Genomic DNA, 24346 nt, shown 5'->3' on the forward strand with positions numbered 1-24346 from the left:
AATCCTGCAGTACAAATCAATGAGTGTGCAATTCTATACATAAGTAAGCTGTTTAAGTCCCAGGAAAGCTTGTATGTTAGACTGTTACTTCCACAGTGGAATAGTGGAATACTTGTGATAGTGATTATTGCAAATGAAATGTTGCCTTTGGATTTTTCTAAAATTATATTTTAGAAGTACTTTAACCAAATACTTCTAAGTCTATCAGCAAAATTCTTAGAACAGTGAGCATGATGGGACAAAATCTGAAAAACAAAATCTGTTGTCTCTCTAACCATTAAGCTGCTTGGATAGGAATATTGATACCTGCAGCGTATACATGCAATATAATAAATGCATTCTATGGGCTACCATGGTTTTTAGTACATTATTCAATCAAGTCAAACAACTTTTAGCAGTGTGTATGAAAGGTGTTTGCAATTTCCTTCTCTTAAGGCCACAAAAATAGTTGAATCACTTAAGAGCTGGGTGTAGTTGGCGTTTACCGGTATTTTGTTTTTCTTTTAAAGCTACCTTATGTTTCAAGGAGCTTAGGCTGATGAGCAAAACTGTAGGTCTGGTTTGAAGCTCCTCCCCGCGGGTGCAGAACAGGAAGAGGTGGAGGTCAGGGGGAACGGCTGGAGTTCCTTGGTTTGTGTGCGAGGCTGAGTCCCGTTACCGCTTTACTCTGCGTGTGTCTTATATTACAGCAATGCTGCCTGCACATCAGTGGCCAGAGAGGGGAGAAGGGAGGAAAAGGCTGTTTACACAGAAAGCAAACCGCCTGGGGAATAATGCAGGAAAGGAAGTGAGCCGGCTCTCTGTCTGACTGCCCTAACTTCCTGCTCTCGCTCTCTCTCACACACACACACGCACGCACACACACTAGCGAGGGAGGGGGGGTGGAAGGGAAAAAGAAACAAGGGGAAAAATCAGGGTCTCATTACAAGAGCAACAGTGCGTTTTAGAGGACTGATCAGCATGGAAAACCGGGGGATTCTACGCAGCTCTCTTTAAAACGGCGAGAAGAGGCTGGAGAGAAGCCCACCAGACCAGGCGCTGGGTAGGTAACTCCTAAAGTTGGAAAAGAGTTTGGAGGCGAGGCAAAGGGTGGTGGGGGAGACAGGTGGGAGCCGAAGGCAAATGCAAAGCTTCTGGGCTGCTACTGGTTCCAAAATAACTTGCACGAGCGCTTTGCTTTTCCTGATGAAACGCCAGAAGGGTCGTGGCCGGGGGGGGGGGGAATCCCTGCCTCGCCGCAAGGCATCCGGTTGGGACGGCCGCTGGGGGGGGCCGCGCGAAAGTTTTGGGGTGACTTTTCTTGCTGCTGGCGAAGTGCCATCTGGCAGCGAATGTGTGCACGCGAGGAGGGGGACATTTCTCGGGGAGCACAAGCTCCGAGACGCTAGTCCTCGGTTGCCGGAGGAGAAGGACGTCTTGAGGACCCCTCCCCCGGCCGGCAGGGCAGGAAGGGACTCTGGAGACGACCGAGAGGGATGCGGTGAGGGAGCTGCGAGGAGCCTCCACCTGCCGTTGGCCAACAGGGAAGGCGGAGAAGGGACTTTTCTTTGGAGGCGGGGGGAGGGCCGGGGAAAATGTTTGTATGAGGTGGCTAGAGGGTCTGGGGCCGGAGTCCCGCGCACTGTTGCCTGGCTCTGGCGGCGAGCGCTTCCCCGGGAGTGTGGCGCCCGCGGAGGGCCCTGTTGTTCTGTGTGGAGAAAGGAGCTTTTTTATTTTTGGCGGGGGGGGGGGAGAGAGTCAGCGCTTGTGGAAAGGAGGGAAAGAGCGCGTCTGACAGTTCCGTGGAGGAGCTGCCTTTACTCCGAAGGAGCGCCGACGGTCGTCACGAGCCGACTGCGGCGTGCGTGGGAGGGAGCGCTTTTGCGTGCGTCCTGGACCTACCGAGGCTCGTGGCGATAATAGCTCGCTTGTAGGAGCCCGGGGCGGGCCGGGGGGGGCGGGTTGTCTAGTTTTTGAGGCAATGAATTTGGATTGGTGGGTGGGAGGAGGGGAGGGGAGGGGAGGGGGCAGTACACCGGTCTGGACTTCCTTGAAATTAGGGGAGTTGCTTAAAATGGTTTCGGGCTGCAAAGAGAGGAATAAGACCGTCCAAGGGGCTTGGGGAGGAGGAGGAGGGGGGGAGTGTTGGGAGAGTTTCTGGCTCGTCTGGAAACAGCAAGACTAATTGCCATGCGCTTCCGGTTTGAAACTGGCAGCAGACAACATCTTGAAAATGAGTCACTGCAGCTCACAAAGAAACTCTGTGGTTTTCTCCCTTCTCAGGTTTATGTATTCGCTCTTTTACGGTTGTCTCTGTGGTCTGGAGAAAAAGGGAGCGCGAGCCAGGCTCCTTCCCGTTCAGCGCTTCTTCCACTAAGCAGCCCCATCGTCCATTTTAAAGTTGTACACACCGTCGGTTTCACAAGAGGGAAGGGGGTGGGGGGAATCGCGGGAGGGTTGTTTTTGGATCTGGCTTTGCCGAAGGTTAAGAAGGGACCGCGATGCTGCAGGAGGAAAAAGTTCCCTGAATTTTCCACTGGTTGCAGGAAGGGAGCCCATTTAGTCATGGCTAAGTAATGTCTGCACACACCAACTAATCTCATTAGGCGTTTCCGTTCCTTAACACAGGAGGGTTTTGTGAAGCCCTCTCGGCCTTTCTGCACTACTGTTGAAAGCGAGACAAGTTACATCTTTATTTAACGGGGATGGGGGGGGTTGGAGCAAGCTAATTTAACGCTGCATTGGTCATGAGGTCTTGAGTGACTTTTTAAAGAAAAGTGAACGGCAGAAACATTTCATTTTCCTAATAGAAGAGCTTTGGTTTTGTAAATGTGGTTTGTTGGTTTTAAAGCCTCAGTGTACAGTTACCACATTCTGCATATCGTGATGAACTACTGTATGTAAAAGTATAATCACAGCACTGGTAAATAAAATGATTATCTTAATAATGGATAGCTTCTTAAAAAGGCAATCTGATTGCAAACTATTAATCTAAGTTATATATTTATAATCGCAAGTGGACAATTGTACTATATATATATATATATATATATATATATATATATATATATATATATATATATATATATATATATATATATATATATATATATATATATATATATATAATAATAACTTAAAACTTTTTTTCTATTCTAAATAAACATTCTGGCACCAGATATTTTTCCAAGTCTGATTGTATTAATGCACAACCCCTCCTTTTTAAAAAGAGAATCCAGAACTTGAAACCCATTAAATACATATGGAGATTATCATCAAGCTGTATTCTGAGAGTGTTTAAGAAGTTTGTGCTTTTGCTTTGGATATCTGATGTGCAACCAAAATGAAACAGGCTTATAGTTCCCAGAAGTGGACTTGCTTGTAGAATCCCAGGGGCATTTTGGAATAACTTTCATCCATAGAATTTGTAATACTTTGCATTAGAGTTTTAGTGAGCTATTCAGGCTATGATCATACCAGGAATGGGCATCCTTTTTTCTCTGAGGACTGCATTCCTGCAGAAGCAATCAACTGGAGGCTGCATTGTATGCTAATAGTGGATTGATTGAAGCAAGCAGTGGGTAGCAGCAGAGCCAAAGGCAATATGCGATGATATGCTCTCTTTTTGGTGTCCTTTTGCTGACTACTCTTTTTTTCTTGTTCTCCTCACACAGCAAGCTGCCAGGGAAGCAATAAATTGCTTTTGACAAAGACAAAACAGTCAACAATGGTACATGAGCTCATTTGGCAGTGGGGAACTCTTAAAACAGAACACAAATGAAGTTGGCTGATCAATTCCAGTTTTGTGCAGGAAAATTGATGGATGCCAAACAGTATCTGTCTTAAAAGTGGAGCCTGAATTTTTGGTATAAGAAAGTAACTCTGCTAAATGTCAAAAGTACTAAAGTCCTAGGAGACCACACTGCATCTTCTGTCTGTGTTGATTAATAGATTAATTTTCTATATTGACCTCTGATTAACTACCTGAACAGAAAAGTTCAAGATCGCTGCTTTCTTGCTTAAAAACTTTATTCAAAATTGAGATTCATTTTTAATTGAAATTTATGACTTTTAGGGCAAATCTTACCCTGAAAGTCATTATAAATCATATAGTTGTGCTCCAGGGATCTAAGTGGAATTATCTGTAAAGTAGCCTTTTGTGGGATTTTGCTGCTATTTTAATTTATATGTAACAAAAATGAAAGAGCAGAAAATACAATGTTGTTTCTTTAAAAAAAGTATTAGTTTCATAGTGTCACATTTGTGAGATGAATGGCTATATAATTTTGATAATAAATTAGCTAACTAAATATAATTCCTGAGTCCTAGAAATGATACCATTTAAAGGTTAATGGTTTGATTTCTATGTTTTTCAGTTTCTCTTTCATTATTTGTATAATATAGCTAGCTTCCCTTATAAGAAGACTATGTTGCATTCTGTATGGAAGATATGTTTACTTCCTTTACTTTTCTGGGTGCTTACTGGTTTCTCAGCTAAATATCTTTATACCGAGTTATTGATTTCAGAGAGTTCCTGTCTTTGTTCCAAATTTTGAATATATTTACTAATCTGATTAGACTGATTAGAGTTACTCTGTAAGGAGATGCATGGGCTCCAAATTTAATAAATAAAAATGATCTGATCATTCATTTAGTATAGACTGTAGCCTTGATTTCTGTTCACACATTCACATGATTCCAGAATGGAATTGTAAACTAATGCTAGCTATGGTTTGTACTGTGAATTTGCTTATCTATATATTATGAATTTAGGTTGCAAAAAGGCCAAAAATATGAAGCAGACTCTTTTGTATACATTCTAGACCTCTTTAGTTTTCTTTTCTGATTACAGTTCTTTGTGTTCATTATATATATATATATAAATTTGGAAGTCATACTGCAAGATGTTTAAATATTTTTAAATTGAGACTGTGTGATATAATTAGGATCCTTTTCTTTAGTACAGTGCTTCTGTTAAGCTGTATAGCTGTAATCTGTTGCTGACTATCAGCTGGTTAGATAATATAATTTCCATTTCTATGGAATAAACTGTATTAGACATGGTGGTCTTTGTTTTAATTTGTGTTAGAACTGCTGCAGGATATATTTTAACTAAGTCATAGCCAATTTAATATGTGTATAATATACCTTTCACTTTATCTAAAATTTGCAAACTAAATATTGATTTTACGTGCCACATTTAGCACAGGTGTTGTTTGGTTTCCAGAAACAGATCTGATAGCCTTGGCCCTCTCCTCTGTGTCAATTGTAATCCTATAAAAAAGCTGTAATGACATATTTGTCATAGCTTTCTGTAGCAATGCAGTATTGTTTTTCACAATCATTCTGTAGTCGTGAATGATTATGTGAGTTAATTCTATTTGAAGGTTCTTATTCAGTGAACCAACTGGTATACTTGAATCTTCTGAGAAACACTTAAAAGACAAGAACATACTGGTATCTGTTCCTAGGAATTTTGCTGACTTAAAAATAATGTATGATTAAAAATTGGTCATAACTTAGAATAAAACATAAATACAATAAAGGACATTGATTTTTACTAAGCATCAGAAATGTGATAATGTAGAGTTGTTAAAATGTATATAGCTATATAAATGGGATGAATAAATAAATAATGTAGTTTGCCCTTTTGAAAAAGCAAATTTGATTTTTCTTTTTGGATTACCTATTGCAGTATATGAGCAGTATGTGCATCCATGTTTAGGAACAAACTCTAAAAATACTCTGAAGAACTCACAATTCTCAAATGAAGTGCAGTATCTTAAGTCAGATTGCAGCCCAAGTTTAAAATCATATTCATCTGTTGAATTATTGTTCAGGAGAAAGCATTTGCATTTAACTCTAAATTTTAGAACTTGAAATGCATAATAAACTTTGAAACTTTGCAGAATTTCCTTTCTAACAGTGAAAAAAGAGAATATGTTGGAGGGGGATTATTTAAGGCAATAATTTGGTTAATGGGAACATTGTAAGGATTTATTTTTCTAAATAACTTCATGATATAGGTTAGTTATTTGAACATGTATTCTGTGTAAAGTTATAAATTGTTTAGTACCTTATTTGTAATATTAAACAATAATACATTTTGTAAAATTTAAGAATGTTCACAAGAGCTTTTTATCCATTAAGAAGGATTCATAAATATCTTTATTCAGTCTACTATTTTATATATGAATAACAAAGGAGTTTTTTGGCTAGTGATTTTATGCTGTATTGTATCTTAGCTCATCTGCAAAACAGATTTCTATTATAGTATAATTTTGTATTAAATGAAGTGAAAATATCATGTAACAGTTTCTATGCAAACTTATTTCTCTTAGTCTATTCAGCCATGGATTGTGTGCCAACCCTTTAAACATTTTATTATTGCTTCTGAGGCATGTTACCCTTCACTATGAACAAAGGTACATATTGCAGGAGAAGATAACTTTCAGCTATTTTCTCATAACATGTATAAACATATGTTTACTGGAAGTGTTTTTCCCCTTGAGAATGTTTCTACTAATAATCTTTGTACACATGAACTTACATAAGTAAAAGTATATACTTTAGGTTGAATATATTTATGGATTTAGAATTTGCCCTTTTACAATGTTTTAAGGTGGCCTAAAGGTCAAATATAATAAAAACAATGAAATAATTAAATGGTATAATTAAAATAAATTATGAATGTATGTGAAAATTAAAGGTAGACTTTGACATAAAATGTCGGAATATACATATGCAAGTGTATTTATAGACAGTAAATGTATAGACTGACTGTAGAATAATTTGAGTCTGGCAATTTGATGCTGATCTGGGGACTTTAAATACAGTGCATTCAGAAAGTATTCAGATCCCCTTCACTTTTGTCAATTTAGTTATGCTGCAGCCTTATTCTACAGTTATTGAACTACTTTTTTCATTAATCTACACTCAGTACCCAATAATGACAGAGTGAAAACAGTTTTAGAAATGTCTGTACATTTATTAAAAAGAAAAAAATGAAATATCACATTGGCTTTAGTATTCAGACCCTTTGCAATAACACTTGAAATTTAACTTTACTGCCCCTCTCTCATTTCTCTTGATCGCTGCTGACATGTTTCTACACCTTGATTGGAGTTGACCTGTGGTAAATTAAATTGATTGGACATGATTTGGAAAGGCACACACCTCTCTGTAGAAGGCCTCACAGCTGGCAATCCATACTGCAGCAGCAGAGCAAAAGCCATGAGGTCAAAGGAATTGCCTGCAGAGGATTATTGGCACAGGATTATTGCAAGGCACAGATCTGGGGAAGGCTACAATAAAATTTCTGTTGCAAAGGTTCCTAAGATCACAGTGGCCTCCATCATCTTCAAATGGAAGACATTTGCCACAACCTGGATTTTTCCAAGAGCTGATCGCCTAGTCAAACTGAGTAATTGGGGAGAAGGGCTTTAATAAGAGAGGTGATCAAGAACCCAATGGTCACTCTGACAGAACTCCAGAGATCCTGTGTGGAGATAGGATAGAGTTCCAGAAAGACAACCATCATTGCAGCCCTCCACTGATCTGGACTTTATGGCAGAGAGGCTATACAGAAGCTTCTCCTTCAGAGCAAAACACATGAAAGCCTGCTTGGCATTTGCAAAAAAAAAAGCACCTGAAGGACTCTCAGACTGTGAGAAACAATATTCTCTGATCTGATGAAACCAAGATGGAACTGTTTGGCCTCAATTCTAAATGTTATGTCTGGAGGAAACCAGGCACCGCTCATCACCTTCCCAATATCATCCCAACAGTGAAGCACGGTGGTGGCAGCATCGTGCTGTGGGGGTGTTTTTCAGTAGCAGGGACTGAGAGACTGGTTGGGGTTGAGGGAAAGCTGAATGGAGCAAAATACAGAGTTGTCCTCAATGAAAACATATTCCACAGTGCTCAGGACCTCAGTCTGGGCCAAAGGTTCACTTTCCAACATGACAATGATCCTAAGCACATAACCGAGACAACACAGGAGTGGCTTAGGGACAGCTCTGTGAATGCCCTAGAGTGGCCCAGCCAGAGCCCTGACTTGAACCCTACTAAACATCTCTGGAGGGACCTGAAAATGGCTGTTCAACAAAGGTCACCATCCAACCTGACTGAGCTTGAGAGGATATATTCAAGAATAGGCATAGGTACCAGTTGGTTTGCCATATATAATATAAAGGTGTCCTATGGCAAACCAATTGGTGCCTATGCCTATTCTTGACCTCAAAGTAGAACACATTGCCACAACCCAACCGGGAGGTGGTCAAAGCAAAGGCTGTAAGTAAAGCATATGGTGGAACTATGCAAAGGTCTGCTAGCTACAACTGCTTCCTTTTTTTCAAGCAGGAGCTGTGGGTGCAGGAAGACCTTCTGTTTAAACAAGTTAAACGGAAGCATAGTCCCATCCAGAGCCATATCTCTGGAATGTATCTACAGCCACTTTGTTTTGCTGAAATTGATTCTGAGCCTGTTCCTACTTAGCCAGACTCTGAAAGCCTCCAGACATTGGGACAGAACTTCAATGATGTCCTATTTGGGTTGGAATTTAAATATGCAGCTGAATACAATCCACTTACTGATATTTTTATGCTAGTGAGTGACCTCACCTAGCAATCTCATGTAGATGTTCAATTGTCCACTCTGAAAAAACTCTCATTGCAATTAGTGTATTTTGCTCCCAACCCTTACAGATAATCCAGAAAAATATAATAGTGAAGGCTTCCAGGAAGTCAAGAAGATCAGGAGGGTTACATTTCCCCTATCCTGGTTCTACCTCAGGTTATCCAGAAGCAAAATTAATATGAATTATATTCCATACCCAGACCTAAACCTTTGCTGAAAAGAATCCAAATAATAATTTCCTCTTCAGCTATCTGCAGCCTCCTCAGGGCCAATAGTACCACCCTCTTTCCTAACTGAAACTAGCCTCCTCTTATCACCTACCTGGAAAATTTTACCAACTGGGAAAGACAGTGATGAGGCTGCATGTGGCAGAATTGATGCTGTGGAGAATCCTTTTAATTTCCTCAAGGTAACAGCTTCAAACACCCAAATAACCTTGAAATTAGCAGAAAGCCTCTGCTAATTCATTAGAACCTGACCAGCAAGCATTCATCTCAGTATGAATCCTTTAAATCTCTTTTGCAGCTAATAAGAATTAGCCCACAATCTTTGCAGCAGCCTAACAAATGTTCTTTCAGTTCATTCTTCCCAAAGGAGTTTGGGTCATATTAAATAAGCTTCCCCAGTAGGACTCTTGATGTAATAACAGCATAGAAATATTGTTGTTTCTCTGTCTCTATTACCATGATGCTTGTTCAGACCTCAGCTCTCCCTTATATTTGGTTGGATTCACTCTTTGTCTTTCACCATTGGCAAAATTAATATGAATTACATGCATACCTGATGCATACTCTGATGTTTCTTCTACCAGAGCTCCTCAGATTACTTATTGATTGAGAAGCAAGGGAAAGTTGTGCAATCCTATCCAAGGCTTCTGCCATCTCCATATTCTAGGATGGGACTAATCTCTCAGTAGAACTGCCAACTATAGATTTGGGGAATCCTTTTGAAGCCAAGAATATCCATTAGGTATTTGGGCAGTCTGATTGAATTAATTTGATTTTCCTTTGGAAGTTGACAACACTGATTAATTCTATGCCAATCATAGAGTGATCTGACCATGGCAAAAGATATGTGTAAATAATTCCCTCCATTATATCACATTACTTCTGTTCATGACCTCCTAGAGATGAACTGGGTCCCTGATTGCCTGGATTTCAAGAAAAATTCTGGATATCTATGAAGAAGTACCTCTAGTAATCTGCAGATCAAGGAATTTTGGCTTTCCTCTAGAAAGCAAAATTCACTAGACCAATTTTCAAGATTGTGGATTTTTTAAAAAATGGTCTAGTAAACTGAAATGGGAAGATGAACTCTGACCAATGTATGTCTGGAAAACTCAATAATAATTTACATCTCTATCCTTATAGCAAATTATCCATTTATTTTAAAGACAAATTCCAGAAGTAGATCAAGAGATACAAAAGACAATTTTTTGAACCACTTTGTATCATGGAATCAACTATAGCTTTAAAATATCAGTACTAAAAATACCCCTTTGCAGCTTCAACTAATTTATTATATCATTAACCTAGATATGCAATAATATATATCAGCAGATACAGCACTACCTTTGCAAGAAAATCAAGACAAAAAGTATGCTTAAAAGCTTAAATAAAGTGCTGATTTGCTAGATAGAGTGAAATAAATACTTTTCAGTCAACATGTAAATAGTTGACTGTAGTAAGATTACAGAGCAGTAATTATAGCCTTACATTTTTGATTCTGCTCACATCTATATTTTTTATGTAAAATTTTAAATTTTAAGAAAATGGTTTTATGTTAAGTCAGCAAAATAGTTATCACTGCCACATTGCCATGAGTACAATAGAGATACATATGGAAAATATAAAGATATGGTCTGGCTTTGAACCTGGAAGTTCTTTTGTGTGCAAACTAATGTTGTGCCAGTATAATACAGATGCATACCATATGAGTGTGTTTTTGTAAGTATGAGAAGCACTTTATTTTATTATCATTAATTTTTCAAATCAGTGTAGATTTATGTGCTTTTCCAAGTGCTTATTCTTTAAAACACTGAACAACTAGTGTTTTAAAAATCTTAGCAAGCAAGCAGAAACTACCTTCATTTCCTTCCTGTTCCCAATCCAGGAAATAGAATCCATGCACTGAATCAAACTTCCTGGTTTGGACTGTCTTATTGCAGACAACCTTCATGCACATATAGATGTCAATATCAGCTGAGTTGTGTTTGAAATCTAATGACTGTATGGACAAATGCTCACCATCTTGCTCTGTCTTCAACAAAACCCATAGTTCTTCCAAGGACAATCCAGCCATTTCTCTGATCTCAGACATTCACTTGATTCCTTGTATTTTCTTATATTCCTTGCTTTTTGTTAAACTTATTTTTCTAGCCCAGGTTGGTTGCATAAGAGAGACTAAATACACCCAAAGTGATATGGTTATGTATATGTGATAATTATTTGTGTGCACTTTTGCATTCTTTCTTGTTAACTGAAGAATTTTGTCTTAAGCTTTGAAAGGTTTTGATTAAGTAGGCAATCCTATATAATCATTTTGTGTATATGTGCATGAATCTTTGGGCCAGTGTTGACTCCTGGTGACTGCCTGAACAAATCTTTGCCCTTTTCTTGGCAATGTTGTTGAAAGTGGCTGGCCCAAGGTCACCCAGCTGGGCTTTGTGCTGAAAGCAGGACTAGAACTCATGGTCTCCCGGTTCTAGCCTGGTGCCTTAACCACTACACCAAATTGGCTGCCTATATAATCCTACTCTAAAGTAATTTCCTCACAGGGGAATTTACTCCCGTATATATGAAAGATTCTATGTACTTTAATGCAGACGTCCCCAACCCTTTGGGCACCAGGGACTGGTTCCGTGGAGAAAGTTTTTCTGTGGACCGGAGAGTGCGTGGTTTTGTGTGCTGCCTGCATCACTCTCTCTCTCTCTCTCTCTCTCTCTCTCTCTCTCTCTCTCTCTCTCTCTCATAGAAAAAAAACTACGCAAATTGGGATCAGCATTGCTGCAGGCTATATTATATTAAAAGTTTGCCTGAATCTCCAAATTAAATACATATTAAAAGCAAGAGAAATTTTTTAGGGTTTGGTGTTCTCCTGAAATTTCAGTTTTTTAAAAAAAACATGTTTTTCTAGATTTTTCATTCATTATGCAAACCATGAAGCGGTACTGGGAATGGAAAAGGAGAGTGGAAAAAGTTGGCCTCTTTCTTCTCACCCAGATATTTTGTTTTGTTGTGTCTTGAATTATAACTGTTGATATGACTTATAAGTAAACTTGGCTGAACTGGTATCGTGTAACATGGAATATAAATAGCTGTCATAAATAATGAGAAATTTATTGCTAGGAGAAAAGTTCTTTAAAAAAAGTAAAGAGGCATAAAAGCTGGAAGAATTAAGAAAATTAATAAATCTTATATTTTATCCCTTAAAGATGGAAAAGATAGATAGACAGACAGACAGACAGACAGACACAGATGACAGATGATAGATATAGAGTTATATAGTTATAGATAGATATGGAGATAGATAGATAGATAGATAGATAGATAGATAGATAGATAGATAGATAGATAGATAGATAGATAGATGATAGATAGATGAATCCTATTCTGCTCCTTCCAGTGATGGCTTTTGCTTCTGTCCTGAGCACCTTAAAATTTTACTAGTTTAGCCAAACAATTTGTCTATTTACTAATTACAGAAACCATCTTGGAAAATGCAAGATAACTTACAATTTGTAAAAATATTTCCAATACTTAGTGCTGCAGGACTGCTATTATCTGGCTTTTCCAGAAAGACAGTTCTGAAATATAATAGGTGGAAGTCCTGACTTAGATTTTTATCTTACTTTTTATATTATTCTTTTTATTATCATGAGGAAACCACAGAGAAAGGATTTTATTATATAGCTATATGTTATATAGTTGAATGTTTCTGGGCTATAGAGGACTAGATGTGGCTAAACAGACAAGACTCAATTCTAACAAGATGGAGTGGTTACTGAGCTCAGGGGCTGAACTTCAGAATTCAAGAGAAATGCTGTGGGGTACTTCAGGTTGTGAGTGCACTTCTGTTTTATTAAATGTGGAGGCTGCCTTCTATGAAAGAACCATGAAACCAATAAGACAAAATCATGCACAACTAGAAAAATACAACATAAAAACAACAACAACTGACAGAGGCTCAACACCCTGAGACACTGGCCAAATCTTGAAGGATGTTTTCAATGTTGTCAGGGTAAAACCCATTCTGATCTTTAAGGATTAGTTTTGGCTCCTTCTAGATCTGGCACTCATGCTGGACAGCCTTATAACACCATTAGTAAGGAGTGTCTTATGAATCAGTTACCTCATATTGATTAGGATTATTAGAATGTACCTTGCTGGTCATTTGAAGATGGTCTAGAAATTGCTGCTTGCCCAGAATGTGGTAGCATTATAATGTGCTGTGCTACTTGATGTTGCCACAAAACTTCCTTATTGAAACAACTTCATTGGGTTGGCAATTGCCTTCCAAACGTTTATATTCCATTGCTCACATGGAATATAAAGCCTTACATAGTATAGCACCCAACAACTATTGTTCAAACTAACACATATATTGCTATCTTCATGCAGGGATCATGTTGTGGAGCAAACTGCCATTAGAATTTAAGTAAGCCACCTTTACGTTATCCAAGCCTTTCCATTCTTTCAAAATGTATCATTTTATTAATATTTAGGCTTAAATTTATTTCTTTTGATTCTATTTCTGTCAGCTATCTTGAGTTGCTAAGGGACTGAGTTATATACAAAACCTGTAAATAAATAAATTTAAAAAATTATTTAAAAAGCATTACATGAAATGTAGCTAGAAAAACAGTTTTTGGTCTATATATCTTTAGAACCATAGGTACTGATGAATTAGAATTCATTTTGTTAAAAGCTTATGAGATTCCTATAGATGTAGAACATACCTTTGATATGCCCATTGTCCTGTTTGTATACAATTTCATTGGGCCACAATAAAGATATGTCCAGCTCACTCCTTATGCTTTTGCGTATTATTATATATCCGAATAATTCTGGAAAAAGCTTCCTTCTTCCTGTATAGCAGTAGCATTAGCACATAAACTTATAGACTGCTCCACAGTGCTTTATAGCGCTCTCTGAGCAGTTTACAGAATCAGCATATTGCCCCTAACAATCTGGGTCCTCATTTTACCGACCTTGGAAGGATGGAAGGCTGAGTCAACCTCAAGACTGTCAGGATTGAACCTGGCTGTGGGCAGAGTCAGCCTGCAATACTGCATTCTAACCACTGTGTTACCATGGCTCATATATAAACTTCTTAATGGCAATCATTTGAGATATTGGCAAATATCTCTGACACATGCAGTTAGGATTGATGTAAAACACAATTTTCCAACATTCCAAATTTCCTATACTCTGAACATTAGTATATCAACAACAAAAGTCATGCATTTTATGGTTCAGTGATCTTTCTAATTTTTGGTGGCTCCATTACAGCAATACACAGGGATGCTTACTTCCAGAATGTCATATCCTACCATACAGGATTCAGTTCACAATTCAACTTTATGCATTTTTTTCAGATATATTTTTACCAGACTTCATTACACTCATCCTGTGGTAGTAATCTATGATCCACATCTTATTATAGTCCCAGAAACCAAATTTATCTCATGAAACAGTTTCATTCAGTTGAATTATTCTTTCCCTTTCAAATTCTATTTTGTGAATGAGAATGCATTTGAGCTTTCTGGATATATAGCATTCATGGTGATACAGTTTTAGGTGCCCTTGGCAGTATTATTTTCCGATATGTATTATCTAGAATTGATAATTGACCATGGACTTTATAAATCTTGAAGTGTTTTATCACACTTTACTATTTGGAAAGCCTGTATTTTTACTAAGCTCTGGAAAGCTGTGAAGGTCTATGCTAGCTTCACAAGGGGGAGACTACTCATACCTTAAGGTCCACAATATACAGTAGAAACATTATCTATTGGGCCATGCTGCTGACTTTTCAGTAATGGTAGACCTCCAACAGACTTTCTTCAGGGAGTACAAACTAGGGGACTTGAATAGCTATAAACAAGGCTGTTCTGAAGGTACACAGAAGCCAAGCCACATAAGACTTTATTGTTAAAACCAGTGCATTAAATTGTACTTCAAAATCTGTTAGTAGACAGTGAGCCCATAGCCTAGATGTCTAGGGTGATTCTTGAAAGCCAGCCAATCAGCCAGTTGCCTACCGTAATTTGTACCAACTGCAGTATCTGAGTAGTCTTCAAGGATAGCTCTTTGCAGTACTGTATTAGCTTTAGTTCCTTGTTCTAGGATGTCATCAACTGCCATGACTCTTCTCTTTGTCTACTTTCAGGGCACTGCTGTATCCTGTTTGTTCTTCAGGGATCTAATGTCCTGTCTCCTGTTCCACAGTGTTGACTTTTCTACATCTGAAGAATCAGAGGTTATTTATTCTGTGAGGGCCTCAAAGTTATGCAGCATATCTTCTATGACACTTGTTTTTGGTAGTGATTCTCATCCACTGGGCTTGTTCCTTTGTTTATCTTCCTTATGGAAAATTGTTTCTGTTGAAGCATCTTCTTTGTTTCATCTGGTAAGTTTTCGTCACCTATTGTCCCTGTATGTTCATTCCAGAAAATAAATAGATTGAAGTAGATTTATTCTCACCAAATGACTTAATATAAATAATAATCTACAACACCAATTTAAGAAGGAGAACTTGTAATGCTACATTATCAAGTATAGAAGACCTAGGTAACTATGATTGAGACATTGGGCTAAACCATAATGTGTATTTTTGTTTGGTTTCTTTTTTAATGTAACATATTGGGTCAACCTATTAACAAAAAACTTATCTTTTTATTTGTGATATAAGCTGTTATGATTCATGGTTTAAATTTATAACTTAGCTTTATGCATGAATGCTGCCAACATAGCCTATTCGCAAGCTATGTTTAAATATAGCTTAGATAATGTAGGAAAACCCTTGTGTATAACCTTATCAGTGGGTCAGGAGTTTCTTAGATAACAAGCTTGAGGAACTCATTTCATTATCATTAATTATGGCAACTTTATGTAGCATGATCAAAGTATACAGAATTACAGAGAAAAGTGCAGAGTAGCAGTATAACATTAAATATGTAATAGAAATTGAATTGGCATGTTGGGGGTTAAGAGATGATTTTTAGCAAAATAAAACTAGAGCTGAGATTGCAAACAAGGACAGATGTAGATGGCCAGGTTTCCTCTGGTCTCGTTTCTCATTTCCTGCCTGCAGCCTACAGAAATAGCGGAAGCTGTGAGTGTTAATGAGAATGGGAAACTAACAATGCCCTACGTCACTCAGCTCAGAGAAAAAGTTTTGCTGGACATCATTTAATAAATGAAGATTTAACATTAGTGTCTGAAAGACTTTAAAAACAATAAAAATGGCATTATCAGTATTGAATGGAAGAAAAAGGGAGTGGTTGGTCTGATAATAATAAGATAATAAGATGGTAACACAATGAAATGAGAGCAGAACTCCTCGTCTCTCTGCTTTGGTCTTCTCCCCCAAAAGGAACTTGTTCAAAAAGATCTAAACAGAACATCTGATTCAAAGATAGAGTAGCAACTCAAGATAAACAAAAACATAGGAAACATCCAGCTACCATGAATCAGTTTAAAACTGGAGGACCAGATCATTTACCTCTATGAGCCATAAAGAAGCTTAGGATGTATTCTTGGCCTCCAGTGATCTATGAGCTATCATAGAAGATGAGCATAGTGCTAAGCAGTGCTTTTTTTGTAAAAGAAAAAGGTGCCGGAACTCACACATGGCATACAACCCACCTTGCCTATCCTACAAGGTTCCATCCAAAAAAGGTGCCGGAACTCCGTTCTGAGCGTTCTATGAGAAAAAAAAGCCCTGGTGCTAAGAGATCAGAGACAGACAAATGTTCTTCCTCTCTTCCAAAAGGCACTGGTCTAGGACATTATGAGAGCCCATGACTGAGTTTGAATAGTTCATTATGAATCGTTATGGGTCCCTGGCATGGTTGTGTCTTTTTTGACTTGTTTATATTGTTTTTTCAACCCATATGAGTTGCCCAGAATTAAGTACCAGTGGAGTCCTATAGAAATAGAATTTGCAAATAAACAAACAATAGATAAAAGAGAGCTCAAGTGGTTACAGAGTAATCAGCTGGATGCTGATACTGGGCAAAATCTAGGAAGAAATTATTAAGCAGTCAGTTTATAAATAGTTGAAAAAACTGCATTGCTTAGTAAGGCCCACTGCAAAATGTGGACCAGACCACATTACTGTTAAATTAACATAGAATTAGCTGAACAAGTGTAAATCAAAGGCTCAGTGTCAAGATGGGATAGCATGTCATATGGGGATAATTTTAAGCTCTAAAGTTCAGAGGAGCATACTTTTAGGCTCTGAAGTTCAATATATTTAATAAATCACATATATGAAGAGTTAAAAGCATAATCTGCAAATCTGCAAATGCATAAATATAGTGGGGATAGCAAATCCTTAGAGGACAATATTAAGATTTAGGAAGATCTGAAGAAATCCAAACAACTGGTAGAAACCAACAAAATGAATTTCAAGAGGGACAAAGAAAATGTCTTTAATTTTGGTAAGTTAGAAACATGAATCTAGGATGGAGAGACCGTACTGGACATCTGTACATTTGAAAAGAATCGTGGTAGTTCAGTGGAACATGAGTTGAACATGAATGTGATTCAGCTGCAAACATTATAAATGCAGTATTTGTTTGTTTGTTTTATTCATGTACCACCTGACTCCCAGCAGCTCTGGGCAGTTGCATCAACAGAAGTACAATGTGAGGGTCAGTATTCATTACTCTTAGTCATATTGTGTCCATTTTACAAAAGACATTTACAAAGTTGGAGCATGTCTGAATGACAGCAACAAAGATGATAATGGGCCAGGAAAGAAAAACTTAAGAGGAATTGCTTGGGGCCTTGGGTATGTTTGGCCTGGACACAAAGAGAAGTCTAAAGAGAGAGGTAATAGCTGTCTCAAAGTGTCTCAAAGGATACGTTATGTAGAATATTATACTAGCCTTGATCAGTATAATCAGAAGAGAAGAAAAGGGCCAGATATTTTATATTACAGGGAGAAGATTTCAGTTGGGTGTTGGAAGACATTCCTAAAAACTGTTTAAAAATGGAACTGTCTAGCCTGTTTAGAGAAGTAGCAGATTTAACTTTGGTAGAAGTACTTAAGCTAAGACTGATCACCACATATCAGGAATGCTATAGTAGTGGAGTCTTCATTAGGTGAAGATTTGGACTAGTTGATTCCCAAGATTTCTTCATACCCACACATTCTATGAAGCTATAATCTTTAAACCAGGGCTTTTCAACCAGTGTTACGGGTACCACCTGTGGTACATTGGCACCTGGAAGGTGGTACGTGACCATCCTAGAAAAGTGGTAGTGGCGGAGAGGAATGAGCTGAACCAGTGGCAGCACCGCACAAGCCTGAGCGAGAGATGGCTGGAGCTGCAGGGCTGTCAGGGCTCAGCGGAAGCGCCAGAATCAGCGCCAGGCTCCAGCTGGAGCTCGGTGCTGATCCTGGCGCTTCTGCTGAGCCCAGAAGAAGCACCGATCAGCTGCAATGTTGCAGCATCTCCAGGGTCTTGTGATTCACATTCAGATGCTTGGCAACTGATTCATATTTATGACAGTCACAGTGTCCCAGGGTCATGTGAAGTGACAAAAACCTGCTGCAACCACCCAGCAGATGGGGGGCGGGAATAAAAACCAAACACCCCCTATCCCACCCCTGCTGCCAATCCTCAACAGAAATGCTCACAACAATGAAAACCTCGAACAGGAGGAAGAGCACCGCCGGGCGGGTAGGCAGGTGTCTTGCTTGGCTGTGGCTTGGGGGGCACTTTTTTCAGTGCCATTGTAACTTTGAACAGTCACTGAGCGAACTGTTGTAAGTCGAGGACTACCTGTACTTCATCACTTTTTTCCTTTTTTCCTTTTTCCCTTTTTTTTTGGTCAAGTTTTTGACACCTTGCTAGGCGACTGGTGGTACTCGGATGTTGCCATATCCTAAAAGTGGTAGAATGGGTGAAAAGGTTGAAAAGCCCTGCTTTAAACCATCTGGGAAAATAGAACAGGGCATATTATTATTATTATTTATTGCATTTATATACCGCCCTTTCCCTGAGGACTCAGGGCGGTTTACAGGGAGTTAAAAATCAACCATACAAAAGTTAAAAAAACCAATTTAAAAAAGATTAAACCAACCCTGTACAAATTAAAAACCCCAATTAAAATAAATGTCTCCTCAGCCTGGGCCCGAGAGCTCAAAGAGCCAGGTCTTCAGGCCCCGGCGGAATGATCGGAGGTCGGGGGCAGTCCTCAGCTCCACTGGCAGCTGGTTCCAGAGGGCAGGCGCCCCCACTGAGAAGGCCCTATCCCTGGGTGTCACCCGCCGGCAATCTCTTACCGGTGGGACCCTGAGCAGACCCTCCCTGTGGGAGCGCACTGGGCGAAGGGCATTTGATGCCGGCAACAGGTGTTCCCTCAAATACCCCGGACCCAGGCCATGTAGGGCTTTATAGGTGATAACCAGCACCTTGAATTTCACCCGGAGGGCAACCGGAAGCCAATGCAGCTCGCGGAGTAGAGGTGTTACATGGGAGTATCAGGAGACCCCCATTACAACTCACGCGGCCGCATTCTGCACCAGTTGAAGCCTCCGAGTGGTCTTCTAGGGCAGCCCCATGTAGAGAGCGTTACAGTAGTCCAAACGGGAGGTCACAAGCGCATGAGTAACTGTGCGTAGGGCGTCTCGGTCCAGATAGGGACGCAACTGGCGCACCAGGCGAACCCGTGCAAAAGCCCCCCTGGTCACGGCTCCTATGTGATCTTCAAAATTGAGTCGTGAATCCAGGAGGACGCCCAAGTTGCGAACCCTATCAACGGGGGGTTACACCTCACCCCCCATCGTTAGAGGTGGAATAACCTGGTTAGCCCGAGATGCCGATATGCACAGCCACTCAGTCTTGGCGGGATTGAGACGAAGCCTGTTTCTCCCCATCCAGACCTGAACCGCCTCCAGGCACCGGGACATCACGGCGAGGGCATCACTGGGTTGGTTCGGGGTGGAAAGAAAAAGTTGGGTATCATCAGCGTACTGATACCCCACCCCGAAGCCACGAATGATCTCGCCCAGCGGCTTCATATAGATGTTGAACAGGAGAGGCGAGAGAACCGACCCCTGAGGGACTCCACAAATGAGAGGCCTCGGGGCGGATCTCTGCCCTCCCGTCAACACCGACTGCGAGCGGCCCTGGAGGTAGGAGGAGAACCACCGTAAAACGGTGCCTCCCACTCCCAACCCCCTGAGACGCCGCAGCAGGATACCATGGTCGATGGTATCGAAAGCCGCTGAGAGATCTAATAGGACCAGGACAGAGGAACAACCCCTGTCCCTAGCCCTCCAGAGATCATTCACCAGCACGACCAATGCCGTCTCCGTGCTGTGTCCGGGCCTGAAACCCGATTGGTACGGGTCCAGATAATCAGTTTCCTCCAGGAACAGAGGGAGCTGATGCGCCACCACACTCTCAACAACCTTCGCCAAAAAGCGAAGGTTGGAGACTGGACGATAGTTGTTTAAGATTGCTGGGTCCAAGGCAGGCTTCTTGAGAAGGGGTCTCACCACCGCCTCCTTCAAGGCGGCAGGGAAGACACCCTCCTTCAAAGAAGCAGTTATTACTGCATGGAACCAGCCTCGTGTTCCCTCCCGAGCCGCATAAGCAAGCCAGGAGGGGCACGGATCCAACAAACAGGTGGTGGTGCTCAGTCTCCCCATGATCCTGTCCACATCATCAGGGGAAACAGGGTCGAACTCAGTCCAGATAACGTGCTCAAGACCGCCCGATTCCTCCACATCAGACTCTGCCCAGTCAGAGTCCAGGCCGGTCCGGATCTGAGCGATTTTGTCTGCCAGATGATGACTAAACTCCTCGGCTCGTCCCCGCAAGGGATCCTCTCTCACCTCCTGGTTAAGGAGGGAGCGAGTCACCCTAAACAGGGCGGCCGGGCGATTATCTGCGGACGCGATAAGGGCGGCAAAGTAGTTAGACTTCGCCGTCCTTATCGCCGCAAGATAAGACCTTATAAAGGTTCTTAACTGCAATCGGTCGGATTCGGATCGGCTGGATCTCCAACCGCTCTCTAGACCTCGTCTCCGACGCTTCATCTCCCAGAGCTCCACAGAGAACCATGGGGCCCAACGGGATCTGCGCCGGGTCAGAGGTCGCATGGGTACAACGCAGTCAAGTGCCCTGGCGGCAGCCGTTTCCCAGGCCTCCACCAGAGCATCGACTGGGCTGTGGGTAAGGGTGATAGGTATAGGCCCAAGCGCCCTCTGGAACCGATCCGGGTCCATTAGGCGCCTGGGGCGGAACCACCTGGTCGGTTCCGCCGCCCAGCGGCAGGGGGTGGCACAACGGAAAACCAGCCTCAGGAGGTGGTGATCTGACCATGACAGAGGGGTGATGGACGGGGAACCCCCTCCCAGATCATCCAGCCACTGTCCAGATAGGAACACCAGGTCGAGAGTATGATCCCCCACATGAGTCGGGCCCTCAATAACTTGGGTCAGGCCCATGGCCGTCATGGAGGCCATGAACTCCCGAGCTAACTCCGACGACCCTCCCAGTGACGGCAGGTTGAAGTCACCCAGGACTATAAGCCTGGGGAACTCCACCGCCAACCCTGAGAGAGTGTCGAGCAGCTCAGGCAGGGCTGTTGCCACACCGCTGGGCGCCAGGTATGTAAGCAACAAGCCCAACTGAGCCCGAGGACCACATCTCAAGAGGAGGGATTCACTCCCGGCCATCTGGACAATGGTGGCCTCCCGGGGACACAGAGTTTCCCGAATAACCACTGCCACCCCACCACCCCTGCCCTGAGCCCGTGGCTGGTGCAGCACCCGGAAACCTGGCGGGCATAACTCGGTGAGAGGCACCCCTCCCTCCGAACCCAACCAAGTTTCCGTGATGCACGCTAGATCCGCACATTCCTCTTCGATCAGATCATGGATGCAAAATGGAGGGTGTTACATTGTATTTTATGTCCTGCTACTTGATAGGTAAATACTAATGAATCAATTCAAGGTAAAAGGGATTTGGTTAAAATGGGTTTTTTGGGATGGTGGTGGTTTAATATGACCTCTCACTTTTAATATATAACTAATGTTTTGCAGAGTGCAAAATAGCAAGAATTACAAATCATTTCACTATACTTTTCCTGGGTTGAACTTCTGTTAAGAACATTAATGATTTCATTGGAGTTAGATTACGTTTGGCCAGAAATAAATATGCTGTTTACTTTTAATAATTGAATTTTAATTTGTATATCATACTTTTACTTAAGATTTTAATTTATATATAATTTGGTTCTCAAAAACAGCAAAATGAACAGCAACTTCTAGAGTGAATTTTACTAGTACTCAAGTCTGCCAATAAAAGCCAGAGCAGTTTTTTTTATTTTTTTTATTTTATTATTATTATTATTATTTAACATTTTATTGAATTATAAAATAAAATACAAAATACAAAGCAAATAGTAGGACACAGTGGGAGGAGAAAGGGAAAAGAAAGTGAGGGAAAGAGGGGGAAAAGAAAAAAAAGACATTGACTTCCGATTTTCTCTGTTGCAGTAGAATAAAGCATTAATGTTGAGCCACAACTTTTTACTTTTTCACAATAGTATAAACTGGCCATTTCTGTAACAACAAATCAATCTAATCAGTGAAACCCAAAATCAAAGTTTCATTTTTCCCCACCTCAAGCACAAAGTCCAGAAGCGGGTCTCCATGTAGAAACAAAAGTACTTGCATTCTTTTCTTTAATCAAAACAGTCAATTTAGCCATCTCTGCCAGCTCCATCAACTTTTGTAGACATTTGTCCATAGTAGGAATTGAAATGCCCATCCATTTTTATGCATAAAGCAGTTTTTAAAAAATATGCTTGCTGATGACCCTCCAAGAACAATGACCCATAATTTTTGAGAAACCCTGATCTAAATGAAGAAAAGTATAGCTTGTACTGAATGTACTATTGTACTGTATTGAATGTATTATTATGTGCCATCCAGTTGATGTCAACTCTTAGTGTCCAGGTGGATAGATTTTCTCCAGGAAAATCTGTTCCTGACCTGTTTTGTCAAATCCTCCCTTATGTACTCACTGCTGCTATAAAGGTAAAGGTAAAGATTTCCCCTTTCCAGTCGTCCCTGACTCTAAGGGTTGGTGCTCATCTCTGTTTCTTAGCTGAGGGAGCCAGCATTGTCCGAAGACATTTCCATGGTCATTTGGCCAGCATGGGGCTGCCCTTGAGGACCACTCAGAGGCTCCAACTGGTACAGAATGCAGCCGCGAGAGTTGTGTTGGGAGTCTCCCGATACTCCCATGTTACACCTCTGCTCCGTGAGCTGCATTGGTTGCCAGTTGTCTTCCGGGTGAGATTCAAGGTACTGGTAATGGTGTTTAAGGCCCTTCATGGCATGGGTCCGGAGTACCTTAGGGAACACCTGCTGCCGGCATCAACTTCCCTCCGCCCTGTGCGTTCCCACAGAGAGGGCCTCCTCAGGGTGCCACCGATCAGAAAATGTCGATTGGTGGCCCCCAGGGGGAGGTCCTTCTCTGTGGGCGCCCCAGAGCTATGGAATCGGTTACCGGTTGAGCTCCGGATGGCGCCTGACCTTCGTTCCTTCCGTCGCGATCTAAAGACATTCTTATTTGAACAAGCCGGCCTGGCCTGATGGGGGATGGGTGGGGTCTTTTACTGTTATTTAATATTTGTATTTACTGTTTTTATTTGGGCATATATTTAATCCTTTTTAACTTTTGTATTTCTGTATTTTTTATGCTTGCCCTGTTCACCGCCCTGAGTCCTTCGGGAGAAGGATGGTATATAAATAAAATTATTATTATTTATTATTATTATTATTATTATTATTATTATTATTATTATTATTATTATTATTATTATTATTATTCCTAGGTACATGGAACACTGTCATAGTGGAGGCAATTCACTTGCTGCTCATATCCTCTTTTTGGGTTTTCTTTCCCAGCAATATAGACTTTTCCAGAAAGCTAGGCTTCACATAATGGGTCCAAAATAGCTTGTGCTACACTGCAGTTTATGTAAAGCAAGATTTTGAGCTTCCCTCAGGGCATTCCTGCTACTTTTATCTTAGTACAGAACTGCGGTTACCCCCAATCTCTGTTAGTTTATCTTGAATTGCTAAAGTATTTTGAGAAATTAGAACAACTTTAAAATCCTTACTTAACCTCTATTGTTTTGCATTATATGGATGGCAATACATGGGACAAACTCCTGCCTCTGATCCCCTGTTGGCATTTCTTGCCCCCTGTAAGGGAATTTAAGTTTTTGGGGCAGGGAAAAAAAATCAGATACGAACAACTTGCCTGTAAAAATGCTGAAAATGGGAATTGATATTCTTGTATGTTCAGTATTTTCCTCAATAAATAGCCTTGGGAAGTTTAAAAAAAACATTTTGATAGCTTGGTTATTTGACATAAATATGGGTATGTGTTATACACACAGACATACACAGATTGTTATTGTTAGTTGCGAAGTCGTGTCCGACCCATCGCGACCCCATGGACAATGTTCCT

General features: G+C 40.7%; 1 protein-coding gene across 2 annotated transcripts in view; it reads left to right on the forward strand.

Annotated features, from left to right (window-relative positions):
* The first annotated feature begins 625 nt into the window (after positions 1-625).
* Positions 626-24346, forward strand: part of ELK3 (ETS transcription factor ELK3) — a 48689-nt gene continuing 24968 nt past the window's right edge. The window contains exons 1-2 of one of the 2 annotated variants that reach the window (XM_081330418.1): positions 626-1042; positions 15007-15246. The gene's annotated coding sequence lies outside the window, so the exon portion shown is untranslated. The remainder of the gene's footprint in view (positions 1043-15006; positions 15247-24346) is intronic. The other variant, XM_081330419.1, reaches the window with a different exon arrangement.

Source organism: Vipera berus, assembly GCF_964194415.1.
Source record: "Vipera berus genome assembly, chromosome: 6".
Taxonomy (NCBI): domain Eukaryota; kingdom Metazoa; phylum Chordata; class Lepidosauria; order Squamata; family Viperidae; genus Vipera; species Vipera berus.